Genomic DNA, 17,787 nt, shown 5'->3' with positions numbered 1-17,787 from the left:
TGTTTATCAACCATATAACATGCAAGTCTAAGTCTAATTGTATAATATATTTTTAGCTACTATAATTGTGGTATCTAGTTTTTTAGTGAGATTTTAATGCATTTTCACCTGCTTCGACTCTTTGGACAAGTTGAGACTAATCCTGAGACCGGACTTAGTCACACTTAGGGTGAAAATATCTTCTCTTACGCTTGCGTTTGAAGAATGTGATCATTGGAGCATTAACTATATGCATTAACTGCATGCATTCTTCATGCTAAAGAACCACTCTTTGTCGCTAGTGTGTTGAACACTACACCATGACAACACTTCCTTTTGTGTTAGAGCAGGTCTGTGCCGTAGAGCGCACCTTTTGATGGGGATTGAGGAATTTCAAAGACTAACTTTTTTATTCTTCATAGGATTCAACAGATTCAAGGACAATGTCTCTACAAACTAGATTTCAAACACAAAGTATTAAATGAAGTCTTAAATATCATCTTTAATATCATTTCAGATCATGATTTCATCTTGCTAGCATTTGAAACATCAAATGTGAACTTCAAGAAACCTGTTATGATAGCGCATAAGATGTAGTTTTTAACCTTATATTTGTTTACATCTAATTAAAATAATTAAGGATCCCGATTCGTCTTAAAGACACAAATGTCTTTTGACTTAAAATCTCTCCTTTTTGATGATTTAAAAAAAAAAACAAAAATTTAAAAGTTGAAGACAGACTTATAAGATTTAACATTAAATCATTAGTCAGTCTTATCAGATGCAAAAAGTATATATCATAAATAGATCATAATGCATCATAAGACTTTGAGATAAAGTTTGAATAGATAACAAAAAACATCTCATTTCATTCATATAAGAGTTGTCACATCAACAAGAAGTGTTTTTTAGTATAGAATAAAATGTTTCAAGGAATAAATTTAAAACTTTGAAACATAAAAACTCCCCCTGAACTAATGCTTCCTTTAGAGTTTAGACTTTTAGAGTCCTCCTCAAATGATGTCGTGCTTCAACGTTTACTTTTTCTTTCCCTTTTGTTTGGCAACTTCTTCATCAAGCTTCCAAAGAAACTCATCACCGGAGTCATCAGAATTGAATCAGAGATGAATAGGTGTACTTGGAGGTGTAAGAGGACGACGAGGTTTCCTTCTAGTGATCTTCTTATTAAAATAGTCCCTAATCATGAACCATTTTTTAGCCTTCTTTTTAGCATGAGCACGGTTCTTCAAGGCTTAAGCAAGTGCTTCTCTAATTCTGGCAAGTTCAGCTTCAAGCAGACTAACATAGGCACATGAAGGTGAAGGATCATACACTTAGACAATCATGGCATTAGAAGCATTTTCAGCATCAATATCAAAATCGACTCTTTCAATGATAGGATCCACATGATGTGAGAAGAAGAATTTGGAGAAGGGCAACAACACCACAAATGAAAAAGTGCGATTAGACATAGCATAAAACTCCCTTTTACATGCACAAACCATGTGGAAAGGAGTTTCCTGCGTGAAACAAGTGCGGTTCAAGGTCTGATAACATCACCTAATTTCATGTGAACTGCATCTACAGGTGGTTTCTCATTAAGTTCCAGACCAAAGTAGCATTCTTGAAGTCTGTAAAACCTCTTCATGGCATACCAATCCAAATTGGTAATCTCAGCCTTTTGCCTTAGAGCTTAAAGCTTATGTTTGAAAAGTCGACCAGGATGAGCCTTAACATATCTAATTGGTGGAACATCTTCATTGTCTTCAATCAAAAACTCCTTGACTTTGTAGCAATTGGCCTTTTGATGTAGGAAAGGCTTATCAATTGCTATCTAAAATTGGGTCTCTAGAGTAGTTAGGCAAGAGACTTGTGACCTAAGAATGAAGGGCAAATGAGGGTTGAGCCTTTGAATTCATCGAAATGAAGTTTTCCTTGATCTTATCTCCTCTCTATTGGTAGATAGATTCATTTTTTAGCTCAGATCCATAGTCTGATAACTCCCAGTATTAAAAATTAAAACTTTATTTTGGTTTCTCCAAGACAATCTCCTTTGTTTGAAACGTCTCTCCAGACTTAATGTAATCCTTAGGAAGAGCAACATTGAGGGAGAAAAAGAGACCCATCAATTGTTGAAGATTCAAGAGAGTAAAGAAAGGAATCTCGGCAGGCTTAGCCTTCTACTTTTGGGACGTTTTCACAAGGAGGATACATTTTTCTGTCTGTAGGTCGATGCTTAGATCAGACTGTTAGGGTTGAGAGCAACAATCTTCCTTGGAGGAAACTCCTTGATCACTGGTTCCCGGTCTCCATATACGCCAAGTGCATACTCTTCTTCTTCAAGCAAGGTATCCTAAGATGAATAAGAGAAAGGATCAATACTTGGAAAATCTACCTTCCAGAGCTTGGTGAGATTGAGATTTTCTAGCTCCAATTTCTGCTTTTATGGATGAAGAATGTGAATCCAAATATCAATTTTTTCACTCTAGACTTTGTTTCAAGTCTGTCATTCCAGAATTTTATATCCTCTAAACCATGATACAGTCTAGTGTGAAGATTGGGTTGAACTTGAATGTTTGGTTGCTTCTAAGCAAGATCCATGTTGTAACTTTCACTTCATCTGGCTTCATCAATCTTATGTTAAGCCTATGGAAGAGTTATGTTGCCCTAATGGGCTCTTCAGTCATCATCATTATCTTCCTTGCCTCCAGACGTTCTTTCATTACTTTTACAGAGATAGATTCTAGTGCTCCATAAATCTCTTCTAATTTTCTAAGAATGTCTTCATATATTGTATCTGTTGGATCAAGTGGTCTCAGAATAATTAAGAAGGGGGGGTTGAATTAATTATTCCTAAACCTTTATTAATTAAAAATTTACTCTTCTAAGGCTTTTACTATGTTGTTAAGAGAATAAGGAGTAGAAGAGAAACTTAACCAAAAGTAAAAGCAGAAATTAAATGCACAGCCGAAATTAAATGCACAGCGGAAATTAAAAGAGTAAGGAAGAAGGAGACAAACACGCAAGAGTTTTTATACTAGTTCGACAACAACCCGTGCCTACATCCAGTCCCCAAGCGACCTGCGGTCCTTGAGATTTCTTTCAACCTTGTAAAAATCCTTTTACAAGCAAAGATCCACAAGGGATGTACCCTCCCTTGTTCTCTTTGAACCTAGTAGATGTATCTTTCACTGGAACTGGTCCATAAGAGATGTACCCTCTCTTGTTCTCAGTCAACAACCCAAGTATATGTACCCTCTACTTGTACCACAAAGGATGTACCCTTCAATGTGTTAAGACAAAGTTCTCAGGCGGTTAAACCTTTGAAACTTTGTGAATGGGGATACAAAAGAATTCTCAGGCGATTAGTCCTTTGAACACTTTTGTATAAGGGAATGGGAAGAATCAAAGAATTCTCATACTGTGTCGTTTTGAATTCTTTGACAAGGGAGAAGGGAGACACAAAAGAATTCAGGCGGTTAGTCCTTTGTTCTTTTGGAAAAGGGAGAAGAGAGACACAAAAAGAATTCATACGGTTAGTCCTTGGCAAATTCTTTTTGGCAAAGGGAGAAGAGAATGAAAAGATGAATAGCACAAGTTTACAAGGTTTAGAAAACTAGAAAACTTTGGAAAGCCTTTGGCACAAAGAAGAAGATGAAGTTCAAAGAGATTCAGGGCTTGTAAAAGATTGATTGAATAAGTGTATTGAAAAGCAAATCAAAGCCTTGCTTTTATAGACTCTTCATGTCTGGCCAAGAAGACCATTTAGAAGAGTTATAACTTTTAGAAAAAACTTAAAACCAATTTGAAAAAGTCAAAAACCTTTTGAAGAGTTACATCTTTTCATTACACAAGGCTTTTATGTGAAAAGATGTGACTCTTCACATTTGAATTTGAATTTCAACGTTCAAAGACACTGGTAATCGATTACCAAAACATTGTAATCGATTACAGCTTTTTGAAATTAATTGGAACGTTGTAAATTCAGTTTGAAAACTTTTTCAAATCCATTTTGCTACTGGTAATCGATTACAACAATATGGTAATCGATTACCAGAGAGTAGAAACTCTTTGGTAAACATGTTTTGAGAAAAACCATGTGCTACTCAATTTTTGAGAAAACCTTTTCATACTTATCTTGATTAAGCCTTCTCTTGATTCTTGAATCTTGATCTCTTGAATCTTGATTCTTGATTCTTGAATTCAACTTTCCTCTTGAATATTGAAGTGTTCTTGATTCTATCTTGAATATCTTGAACTCATTCTTTGATTGACCTTTGAGCTTTTTGTCATCACCTTTGTCATCATCTTTTGTTATCATCTTTGTTATCATTAGAACATCTTTGAATCACTCTTGATTCACCATGAAGCTTTGCTTCTACAGTATCAAATTGAGCAACAATGAATCGTTCATCAGCATCAAACACTGACCTAGGATGAATCGGAGCAGTTCTGGGGTCTGTCTTAATTATATCATCGTCTGCTTCTACAAGAGATGCTTCAATGACTAATTTGCTTTCCTTTAAGCAGCATCCAATAAGAAGATCTAAGTTTGATGTTTTGCTATAGATTGAACTCTCTCCAGTTACTTCATTTGAGATTTCTTCATCTCTTGTTCAAATTGTGCCTATAAGGATTCAACAATAAAAAATTTCGGCACTGGCTCACTATTTATCTCCATCATGGTAGCCTTCTCAGCACCATGCCATTGCTCTTCCTCAACAAACAATGTCTTCAAAAATTTTAGAATGACTTCGTCTAGAATCTCTTTTGATAACTTGCATGCTAAGGCAAAAACTTGACATCTTCTTCCAACTTTCTCTTGTACTATTCCTCCAATAGTGCTTTAACAGATGCTAGCACTCTTTCTTCTAGCCAAAGGCTTCCTTAATCTCAAGCTTCTCATCCAACTTGGCTTTCTTGTGTGCTTCGGCCAAGGATCTTTTTTTAGCCTTATTAAAGATTGTAGCTTCTTTTCTAATGATGGGGGATAGAGAAGGTTTGGATTAAGGGGTAGGATGAGGTGATGACTAAGGTGGAAGGGCTAAGGAAGGTGAAGGTTTGAGGTGTCAGAGTTTTAAGAATCACATAGTCAAATTCTCGGTCTTTTGGAGGTGAAAAGGGTGTAAGTAGAGGTTAGGGTGTTTGATTTTAATGGTTGGTCATTTGGTTGTTGGTTGAGATTTAGATTCAGACTTAGAGTCTAGATCCTTCCTGTTTTGGGTGATTCTAGGGTTTGAGGGTTTAGGATCATAGAATGGTTGAGGTTTTAGCTTTATAGTTGTGACAAAAAGGTTAAGTTCAGATGAAGGTGGAGGATCTTTTCTCCTGGTGGGTAGTTTAGGTCTAGGTTGGTTGGTCTAAGGTCTGGCTTACTCCCCCTATGTCTGTAGAGACAAAGCTTCAAACTCAAGATCAACAAGTTGATCCTGAGTACCCACTGCCTGTCTTACCACAAACTACGGTTCCTCCTATGGTTCCTTCTTGACCTTTTCTTGATATGTTTTTGAGCATATTCTAGGAATTTGTCAATAATCCCCATCTTCACAAAGGTCACTCCCTTGAACTGTGAATCTCCAGCAGATGCTTCCATGTCAGACACATTCACTCTAGCAAACTCATAATTTGAGCGAATAACATTCTAAAGGGAATAAGGTTCTTCTTCACCTTGGGGTTGAACTTGTCCTTGAAGGCCTGTATACAATAGAAGAAAATGATTTCAAGAAGATTCACCTTCTCTCCTACCATGACCTTGTACATGCAGATTCACCTTCTCACGACCCTAGTCTAGAAATTACCATGTTAAACAAGAAATTGTGAATCGATCTGCACATGTAGGTCAGATTAGCAGTTTTAAGAAAATTGATCATCGTCTTCTTATCATCTGTTACAAGTCATGGACTACCATAAAGAATAATATCCATGATCTTTTGAGTTATCTCCTTCTTTAATCCTTGTCAAAAACCAGACCTTCTTCAACACATCCAAACACGACAGCGATGGTTGCTAGCAAGATCACTATTTCCTTCCCTTTGACGATGCCTTTGATGTTGACATCATTCTACCTTGCATTCCCTAAACAAGGCGTATGGACCATAATGCCATGAATTTAATTTTTCAAGAAAGACAGCCCACCCAACACGATCTAACAGTCCTTTGATAGGGAAACCCTCTTCTTCAAGGTTTTGAGTGATCACCCATCATCCAAGAATGAAAGAATCCAATGGCCAGACATTATTGGCTTCTTCTTTAGTATTAATTCCTGGAATCACAACAATTTTACTCCTCTTTGGTGTCATTGTTTCACAAAGATTAAAACTTTTTGAAAGCATAGATGAAATTTTTGAATGTTTGAGTTCTTAGACGCAAGCAAACACACAAATATCTCTGAAAGTTCAAGATTTCAAAAAGAATTTCTTGAATACTCACCATAGCCTTTTATATGTTTGAAAGAGAATCATAATAGTTCAAATCGCATATAATGTTTTTTGAAAACTATTTTTTAATCATGGCAAAAAGGATGGCACACGTATTTTAAGAGAAAACAAAGGATTCTTATCTTTATGAACATGCTTTTTCTTTCATTTATACACTTGAACACACGATAGATCCAAAATATTTAAGAGAGACTTTGAGATTATGCCATCATCTGAGATAGTGTAGCATATCTCTTTAGTCTGATCAACTAACCATTTTCAAATGTCCCCTTATACAAATTAATCGATCTTTAAACAAAGACTTAGTAAAGATATGAGCCCATTGTTCATTTATATATACAAACTTTATGTCAAAAACACATTTTTGTACATAATAATGAATGAAAGATATATTATCTCTATATGTTTAGCCTTTGAACAATGTATGAGATTTTTAAACAGATTGATTGAACTAGTATTGTCACAATATACCAGTATATTGTTCTCCAAACTAGAGTAATCCTCTAACTGATACTTTACCTATAACAATTGTGAGAAACAACTTGCAGCAGACACATACTTAGCCTCTTTTGTGGATAAAGCGATGGAGTTCTACTTCTTACTTGCCCAAGATATCAAACAAGGTCCAATCTAATGTCGTCCACCACTTGTTCTTTTTCATTCAACTTTATCTCCTACATAGTCTGCATCTCAATATCTTACTAACCTGAAATCTTGATTTTTTTATAGAACAAACTTTTGTTAGTAGTATCTACTAGTAGACATGGCAACGAAACTTGTACCTGTGGATATCCGTCCTGACTTGACAGGGAATACTCGAGTTGATCGGGTAGGGGTTCGGGTTCGGGTTCGAGTTTTCCCTGTAACCAAAAGCGAGGACATGTATGAGTATGGGATTACTGATATTTGCCCCAACCCTGAGCCCGAACCCGCCCTGCCACTTAAGAAATAACATAAAAAAGTAAAAAACCCTACATATATATATATATATATATGAAACCTAATTTCTAAAACCTAAAAGTTGTCTGCAACACCGTGCTTCCTCACTCGTTTCTCTACCTCTCTCACTCTAAAACGACCATCCTCAATCTTTTCTCCTCCCTTCTGTCACTGATGCGACGAAGTCCTCTCCCTTAAAGCCTACCTTCTCAGTCGAAGGTCGAAGCCTCACATTCTCTCAATCGAAGGTATTTCCCTTTTTCTTTCCTTTTCTCTCTATCAAGATATTCAATCAAATAAAAGGATGATGGCACAAGTGAATGCCAATATTTGGTTAGTAATATGTCATGGTATATCCTACATTTGATAGAATTCAAACTTCTTGTGACTCTGAATTTGAATCACCATCATATTGGAACTTGAGATTTTCCATGCATGATTTGATTTGATCAGCAATAGAAATTAGTTTCTTCAATGGGTCATGTAGATGGAAGTTGCATATTGGCCATGTTGATTAGATCTTTACTGCTATTTGCAAGCACATGCTTCTTGTCATCCATACATAGGCATTTTACTTTATAAAGTCTATTGTACAATTTCACTACTTTTAGGCATTTGTACTTGTATATGAATTTTGGGAAGATTTTAAAGGTTCTTGATTCACCTATTTCCATAGATTTTTTTCTAAATATATAATTATTTTCTAATATAGAGATGGCCAATATTCTCAAATCTTAAGTTGTATATGCAGAATAACTATGCCACTAAAAGAAAGTATGTAGAATTGTATAGATCATTAAGTATACCATAGAAATGTAGTTATGTGAATTTTGAAATAATATTTGCAAACATGGAATTATTCAATCAAGATAAGTATGTTCCACATCATTTAGTGAGTTCTATATAAGTTTTGCCTAATAGTAAGGAGTGTCTTTAAAAAAATATTAGGAAGTGTGTTGATAGCATTTTTCTTCTGCAAAAAGAAGTTAGTATATGTTGAGTATTCTCTCATGTATACTTAGTGAGATTGTGATTGTCTCTGCCTAGAAATCAAGGCTATTTTAGCAAAGTGAAAAGTAAGTTTGAATTCAATCTTGGAATCTTTGCAGTTTATGCTAATCTCTCAATCATGAAACAAAGGAATGAATATTTAATAACCTTGCTATCAAGGTCAGTAAAAGGCATAAGAGAACTGTATTTTAATTTTTAAGTCCTAAACCAATACTAAAAGCATTGTATGTTTGGTAGTTTTGAAACCTCAACCCATATATAAAATGGACTATTGGTCTTTTTCAGCCAGTGTTGGCACACTCATATAGTCATATGCTTGTTTGAGTGGTAAAATTGCAAAACATTGTTATTTTTCTTTCTTTTTTTCTCTCTTCACACACATTACTTTTGTAGCCCCTTTGTTGTAGTTGGATGAATCAACGTTTCTTGATAACATTAAATTTGTTGCTTGTGTCATTACCCTTTCATTTGATTGACTCTTAAAGACCATAGTTGGCTCTTGATTTGAAACTCTATGTCATGGTATATCTTGCATTCAATAGCATGGTTATTAGTATAATTTAATAATTTATCACCCTCGTCCCTCTCTTTTGTTTGCAAGTGAATGCCAGATATTGTTTTCTTCTCAATATTGATTTTTTTTCAATAATAGGTAGCATGTACAATCGCGTAGGATGATCAATATTGTTGAAAATTTATTTTATGGAATATATAGGATTAGAGGGAAGCATTTGAGCTGTAAGTATGATATTATAACATATTACTATCATAGTGTTATTATATAGTAATAAAAAATGACAAGGTATAAATAAATATTGTTTGGATCCTAGAAATTTCTTGCATTGAGAGGGGCATCTAAAATAGCAGTTGTGTCTTACAAGAAATTATAATTGTTTGTAACTATTGAATTGTTCCTGTAGTGCAATTTGTATTATAGAATCATACATACAGCAGACAGGGAGCAGGATTAAAAAGACATATTCCTGGATTTGGCTATGAAAGAGAATAAGAGGTTTCCAGGTAAAATCATAGAACATCAGAGCATAATAGGGGAGAAAATTAGTTGGAAATATGTCCTTAGTTAATGGACATTACTAGTTTGTAGTTCCTACCTCACATATTAGTTAAGATGAATTCTCAATGTAAACGGTAGACTAATTTATTTTTATTTTTTTTGCAATATGGATATACAACCAATTGGACTGAAAAAATGTACACGGTCTGTTCAAATGCACAGATAAATATACAACCAATTTATTGATTATGTATCACACTATTGTTATACATATATTTTTTTCCTTTTTTATTCTAATATCATAACATGAATTAACATACTTAGTTTTTCAAGAACACATGATAGAAAATATGCAAACTGAAGAACCAAGTTCACACCAACCAACTCCACAATCTTCACACCATCCTACTCCACCATCTTCACACCAACCAACTCCAGTAGAAAGTTCTATCGGTACAACTGAAGGTCCTAATAATGAACCTATGCAACAACCACCTAACATGGAGGTAGGTGATCATGTTGCATCATCAACAAAAACTGGAGGAGGAAGGCTCAAAAGTATTGTGTGGAACTATTTTGATAAGATTAAAACTACTGATGGGCAAGACAAGGCCTAATGTAAATAGTGCAAAAAGCTTCTCGGGGGAGCATCAAAGAATGAAACAAAACATTTGCATGCCCATATGGAGAAATGCATTTAGAAAAGGTTACATGACAAAGGGAAGGGGCAAACATTTCTTATTCCTACGGTTACACAAGGTAGACAAGAATTGACTACTAGAAGTTATAATGAAGAAAATGTGTTAGTTGTCTTTTACGACTAACTTTTGTATAGAAAAGTTTTCAAAAATGTATATATTTCTCCCAATTTATGGTTCTTTTTGGTAGGATTGTAAATATTTCTTTTTTAGTTATTATATTTTCTTAGTAGAAGCTTTCCATATAAATATAATGTAAATTTCACTTCAATTCCAGGTAAAAAGGAGAAAAATTTGAAGGTACAAAAGTTGTTGTCTTGCTAAGCCTAGACCGTGTGCTTAGCGAGACTCAACCGCTAAGCAAAGACACCAGCCGCTTAGCGAGTGAGATGAATATTGAAGAGAATCTGCCATGTCATCACGCGCTCAGCGTGTCAGCAGTTCGTTCAGCGAGAAGGTTGTCTCTTCTGCGCTTAGCGCGAGAAAGGCGCTAAGCCAAATCTCACTTACTCGCGCTAAGCACGCCTTCACGAAAAAAAAAGCCCTTTTTAAGCCTGAATTGCGGAAAATGAAGAGAGAGGTTTGAATAGACTACGTGAGCCTAGTGCTGAACAAAGAACAGAGGAAAAGCTAAGCAAGGAAGAAAAAGGCCATAACTTTTAGGTAGATTTTAGGTTTAGGAGTGATTCCTAGGTTCCTAGAGGTGGAGGAGACATCCCCATTGCTTTGTAATCTGGTATTTTCTCTGAAACCCTTCTCCTATTTGTGAAAGGTACTCCCTTGTAATGGAGGGCTAAAATCCTTTGTTGGGAAATTCTATTGAGTACTTGATATAAATATTATTACTATATATTTGAAGTTGTTTTTATGTGTTCAATGTTTCTATTTGTGCTTATGTTATGCATGTTTATGGCTTGATCGCCTATTTGTGTGTAAGGTTAGGAGCTTTAGCATTGGAAAATGTATTGCATCCTTAGAACTGGATAGGACAGGGCTAGGTTATCGAACTGTCGGACATAGAGTATGGTAATTTAGTTTTTATCATGTTGTAACTGTAATGTTTTTCGGTTAGGCTAAGTTCAACAAGAGACATCTGCGAACGAAGTTTAATTTCAATTAGGCCAAACTCACGAGACATCGGTGTTTGGTATTTGTGCCTTCAGCATAGAACACAAAAATAATTTCAAGTAGAGAAAAACCCTAATAGCATCAAGTATCTCAGTAGAAGTACCCAACGCTTTTACATATCTCTTTTTACACTCACTTGCTCGCAATTATTGCTTTTAATTAGAATAGAATTACTTCTGTTTTTACTTCATGATAATCAATTCTTTACTCAAATGCCTATTTACTGAATGATGTTTTGCCAAGTAAAACAAGTTTCCTGAGTTCGATACTCGGTTCACACCGTTTTAATTATTTACTTGATGACTCGATGCACTTGTTGTTGGATCAAGTGGCCTCAGAATAATTAAGAAGGAGGGTTGAATTAATTATGAACGTGTCTTGACTAATCAAAAATTTATCCTTCTTAATATTACTGATTCAATTAGGCTTTTACTACTAAGTTAAGAAAGTAAAGAACAGAAATAAAAACTTAACCAAAAAGTAAAAGAGATAAATAAAAGTACACAGCGGAAATTAAAAAGTGTAGGAAAGAAGAAGATAAACACAAGATTTATACTGGCTCAACCACTTGAACTGATCCACAAGAGATGTACCATCTCTTGTTCTCAGTATAACAATCCCCAAGTAGATGTACCCTCTACTTGTACCACAAACGATGTACCCTCCAATGTGTTGGGACAAAGAATTCTCAAGCGGTTAGTCCTTTGAATCTTTGTAAGGGGAAACAAAATATATCTCAGGTGGTTAGTCCTTTGAGATATTTTTTTTAAGGGGAAGGGAAGAATCAAAAGAATTCTCAGGCGATTAGTCCTTTGAATTCTCTTGGAAAGAGAGAAGAGAGACACAAAAGAATTCAGGCAGTTAGTCCTTCTATTCTTTTGGCAAAGGGAGAAGTGAATGAAGAAGAATAACACAAGTTTTTAATCAAAGAACTTTTCTTGAAAGAGAAAGGATTGAACAAAAACTTTTAGAAAGATGAAGAGAAATGAATCAGAAAGATCTATAGAAAAGCGTTGAAAGATTGTTTGAAAGATGTTGTGAAATTCATGCCATGGTCACATATTTATAATCTCTGGATGACTCAAGTTAAAGTTTGTGACTCTTGGTAATTTCTTTAAAACTAGCCACCTTTTAAAAATTGTGACTCTTTTGAAAACTAGTCACTTAAAAAGTTGTGACTTTTGAAAAAATCTTCAGAAACAAGTCACTTGAAGAATTATGACTTTTGGAAATTTATTTTTCGAAATCAGTCACTGGTAATCAATTACCATTAAGGTGTAATCGAATACACATCAACATATATGACTTTTCATGTTTAAATTTTGAAAATCAAAACGTTTAGAACTCTGGTAATCGATTACAAGTATTGTGTAATCGATTACATAAGTTTAAAACGATTTAAAACTGTTTAAACACAAGTTGTGACTCTTGAAATTTGAAATCTAACGTTTTAAAACACTGGTAATCGATTACTACCTTTTGGTAATCGATTACCAGAGAGTAAAACTCTTTGGTAATGATTTTGTCAAAACTTCTTGTGCTACTCAATGTTTTGGAAAACTTTTTTAGTACTTATCTAGATTGAGTCTTCTCTTGAGTCTTGAATCTTGATCTTGATTATTCTTGAATCTTGATTCTTGAAACTTGATTCTTGAATCTTGAATCTTAATTCTTGAAACTTGATTCTTGAATCTTGAATCTTGAATCTTGATTCTTGAAACTTGATTCTTGAATCTTTGGAATTTGCTTAGCTCTTGATTCTTTGGCATCATCAAAATAACCTTGGAAGGCATTGCTTCCACACTTGCCGGTTAGATTTCACATCCACAAAAACAAGTAGTACCAAGATGTGAACAAAATGAAAGCAAGGATCTTGCATGTGCTATTATCATGCATGAATATCCACTTTCAATAGTGAATCATGTTTGGTTTAGAAGACTTTTAGCTACACTCCAACCTCAATTTCAATGTCCTTCGCGAAACACTGTAAAAAAAGAGATTTTCAATGTTTATGACTTTGAAAAATCAAATGTTATGAAGTTGTTGGATACAAATGAAGGAATAGCAACAATCACATCAGATATGTGGACTGCAAGCAACCAAAATAAAAGGTATATGGTTGTCACAACTCATTACATTGACAGCTCATGGACTTTGCAAAGTCGCATTTTAAGGTACTAGCAACATTCTTAATTTTATAGCTTGCCAATATATTGTGTTGGATATTTTTTAGAATTTTTTGTGTTAGATATTTTTGTGTTGATATATTGTGTTAGATCTTTTTGCATGAAAATGTGATTAAGCTATTTATTGTTATATACTAGGTTCATTTATGTTCCTTCACCTCACACAAGTGAAAGGCTTTGCAATGCATTAGTTGAGTGTTTGCTGGATTGGAACATTAATACAAAATTGTCCATTATCACTTTGGATAATTGTAATACAAATGATTGCATGATTGACAAAATCAAGGATAAGTTGCAGTTAGACACTTTAACTAAAGAAATAGTGTTTCTTCACATGCGTTGTTGTGCACATTTCTGAAATTTGATAGTAAAAGATTGTTTAGGAGTTGTGAAGGATGGAGTGGAAAAAATTCAAGATAGTGTAGCATATTGGATTGCAACACCTAAAAGGTTGGAAAAATTTCAAGAAACTGCTAAACAATTGTGAATGCCTTGCACCAAAAAGTTGAGTTTGGATTGTCCAACTAAATGGAATTCAACTTACAAGATGCTTGATGTTGCAATATCATATAAGGATGTGTTTTCCTAATTAAAGTAGTGTGAAATTCAATACTCTTGTTTTCCAAGCGATTCACAATCAGAATTTGCAAAGGAAGTCTATGCGAGGTTGGCCATATTTAATGATATTACAGAAATGATTTTTGGCACAAAATATCCAACTGCTAACATTTATTTTCCTCAAATTTGTGACATTGAGATGGTTTTATCTGAATGGGCCAATTCCCCAAATGAAGTGATTCAAAAAATGGTAGAAAAGATGTTAGACAAATTTGATTCTTATTGGAGTTTCATTCATTTGATCATAGGAGTTACTACTATTTTAGATCCAAGATACAAAATGGAGTTACTTGAGTTTTACTTTGAATCAATTTACCCCTTGGATTTTTTTTTTTGTGATCATGGGAGTTGCTACTATTTTAGATCCAAGATACAAAATGGAGTTACTTGAGTTTTACTTTGAATCAATTTACCCCTTGGATTTCTTTCCACAAGTTAATAGGATCCGAAACTTGTGTTATGATTTGGTTTTGAAATATCAAGCCAAAGAGCATGAAGATTTTACTAGTTCTTTTCGATCGTCAGATTTTGTTAGTGATGGACTGAGTAAATTGTGTGATTATGATAGATACATTGAAAGAAAGAAAGAGGCAATAACTTCAACCATGAAAACAGAGTTGGATCATTACTTAGAGGAGGAAGTTTTACCAAGAAGTTCAGATTTTGATATCTTAATGTGGTGAAAATTGAATGAGTTAAAGTATCCAACACCACAAGCAATTGCAAGGGATGTGTTAGCTATTCCGATCTCCACTATAGCTTCTGAATCAACATTTGGTATTGGAGGTCATATATTAACTCCCCATCGTAGCCGACTTCATTATACTACTTTAGAAGCTTTGATTTGTTCTAAAAGTTGCTTATGGAATTCAGAAAATGCACGTAAAATTCCAAATGCTTATGTGATACTTTATGAATTGCTTATATTTTTAAAACTTATAAATTGTTATTTATTATTTTATATTTATTATTTGTAGGTTCTAGAGCAATTGAAGAATCAACTTTTACCGATGAGATTGAATCAGATGATGAAGGTATATTCACTTTTAGTTGTTCTAAAAAAATTTAATATTATTATTCATATCTAATTTTTCAAAATTTTCAAAATATAGGTGGATCTTTGGTTAGTAACATTACTCAACATTTGCAAGATTAGTAGATATTATTGTTGATCGGTAAAGTAATAATTATACTTATTTACTAATGTGATGTTTGATTTTAAGATTTGAAACAAGATCTAAAATATGAAGTTTGATTTTATAAACACCAGGTTGAGGAAGAAATGTTGACGGCATCTTTGGTGAAGTTGGTGGTTATTTTGATGATGAACATTGTTTTTATTTTTTAGTTATTTCTAATTTGGTGTAATTTGAACTTATGAACATTGGGTTAGTGTCTTTGATTTTGAGTTATGTTGTTTAGTATTTGGTGTATTTTGTTTACCTTAAAAAACAATGGAATCACGGAAGACAAATGTGTTAGTCTTAATTTTATTTATTCCTTGTTAATTTTATTTTAGAATTTTTAATTAATTTAATATTCTTTTTTTGATGATTTTTGAAGACAAATATGTTGCAATGAGTTTATTGATATATAAGTAGTTAAAAATAAATGTGTAATAATCAATTTATATTTTCTAAAATTAGATTTTTAATATTTTTTTACAAAAAAAAAATACTAATTTGAATCAGGTACGAGACAGGGACGAGGATACCCGATACCCAACAGGTACGAGGATGAGGTAATAAATTTTAACATGTTGGATATCAGGGACGGGTATGAGAATAAGTTGGGGAGTCGAGGTCTAGTCATCATTTGTCGGTGCTTCATCTATCGTCGTAGGTTCTATTTAAAACACAAGAGCGCAGGACACAACATCTTTGAGTGATGATTTGGTTTTGACTCCTTCAGTCTGATCTTCAATGATCTGGTCTTAAGGGTGACAGTTAACAAATTTCTAGTCCTTAGTCTAAGGTTGTTGACTTGATGATTCTCCAGACTAAGGAGGAATTTCATCATATTATTTCACTTTTTCCATCTTGGGAACAACAGACAAACCAATCTACACATCTGCAAAATCATCCTCAAGAAGTTATTGCTTCCTATCAGTTATTAGACCATCATTGAACGCAACATGAATAGATTCTTGCACAACTAGAGTTCTTGAGTTAAACACTTTGAAAGTTTTATATGTGTTAGAATATCTCAGAAAGATTCCTTTATTCACCTTTGAATCAAACTTTACAAGTTGATGTTTGGTGTTAAGGCTAAAACACTCACATCTAAATGAATGAAAGTAAGAAATATTAGGTCTTCTTCCTCTCCATAGTTCATAAGGAATCTTTTTTATCAATGGTCTTATGAATATTCTCTTTTAAACATAGCAAGTTGTGTTTAGTACTTCTTCTCAAAAGTGTTTAGGAAGTGAGTTTTTGCCTAACATGGTCCTAGTCATTTTTTGCAGAATTCTGTTTTTTCTTTCAATTATCCTTTTTTTAGGTGTTCTCGGTGAAGAGACGTTGTGGAAAATACAATTCCTTTCACAAAATGATTTAAACTCAACATTCTCAAACTCAATTCCATGATCACTTTTGATAGAAGAAATACAAAAACATTTTCTAATTTGAACTTTCATACAAAATATCTCAAAGACCTTGAAAGACTCATGTTTATGTGCAAGAAAGTAAATTCATGTATATCTTGAATAATCATCAACTATAACAAAGCCATATTTCTTACCTCCAATACTCAATATTTGAGTTGGTCCAAATAGATTTATGTGCAATAGTTGTAATGATCTAGTAGTAGAAACAACATCTTTAGATTTAAAAGAAGTTTTGATTTGTTTCCCTTGCTGACATGTTTCGCAGAGATGATGAGTTTTCCAACAAATCTTAAGTAATCCTTTCACTAAATCCATTTTAGATAGTTTTGAAATATGTTTCAAATTGACATGCCCAATTTTTGTGTCAAATCCATCTATCATCTTCTCTAGAGAGCAAGCACATTACATTTTGTTTTCTTAGAGACGTAAGATAAATCTCATACAAATTGTATCGTCTGTCAGTAAAAAAAAAACTTGTCATCTTTTGTCTTGGGGATGTTGACGAAATTTTAAAAAACATGGTTAAAGTGTTAGAACTTTCCAAAAACTTTCAAATGCTTACTAGTCGAACATAGACTTTCTTTGAGACCATCGATCCATTAAAGTTTGCCATGACCTTTATGTAATATTGGGAACAATCTCTATATAATTGAATGCCTAACCCCAAAACTCTTCCAAAAAGGACTCCAAACCAAAAATCCAAATTGAAAAAACCTAGACCAAACCCCCAAAACACAGAACCTTAGGCACACACAAAATTCAAAACCCTAAAATGCATAGTCACAAAAAGAATACTACATAGAACCGCACCTGATATCCTGCTGTGTGGCACAAAAGGAAGATGTCGCAATGGAAGTCATTGTCAGGGTTCACATGTATGACAGGGACAACATCAAGCGCGTGACAAGGGGGCAAGCGATGATCTTGGAGAAGGTGGGGAGGACAAGTTTGAAAAGGAGTTGGTTCCATGATAAACATCCATCAGATGAGGTCTTGATTAAAACAGATTAGGGGAGGAAGTTCAAAAATTAAAAACAAGAAAGTGAAAACCCTGTTTTTAAAAAAACTAGAGGTGTTTTAAAATTACAACAACAACAACAACGCCTTATCCCACTAGGTGGGGTTGGCTACATGGATCAACTTCCGCCATAATGTTCTATCAAGTACCATA

The sequence above is a fragment of the Glycine soja genome, chromosome 18 (assembly GCF_004193775.1).
Source record: "Glycine soja cultivar W05 chromosome 18, ASM419377v2, whole genome shotgun sequence".
In the NCBI taxonomy this organism is placed as follows: Eukaryota; Viridiplantae; Streptophyta; class Magnoliopsida; order Fabales; family Fabaceae; genus Glycine; species Glycine soja.
This window is presented reverse-complemented; position numbering follows the sequence as displayed.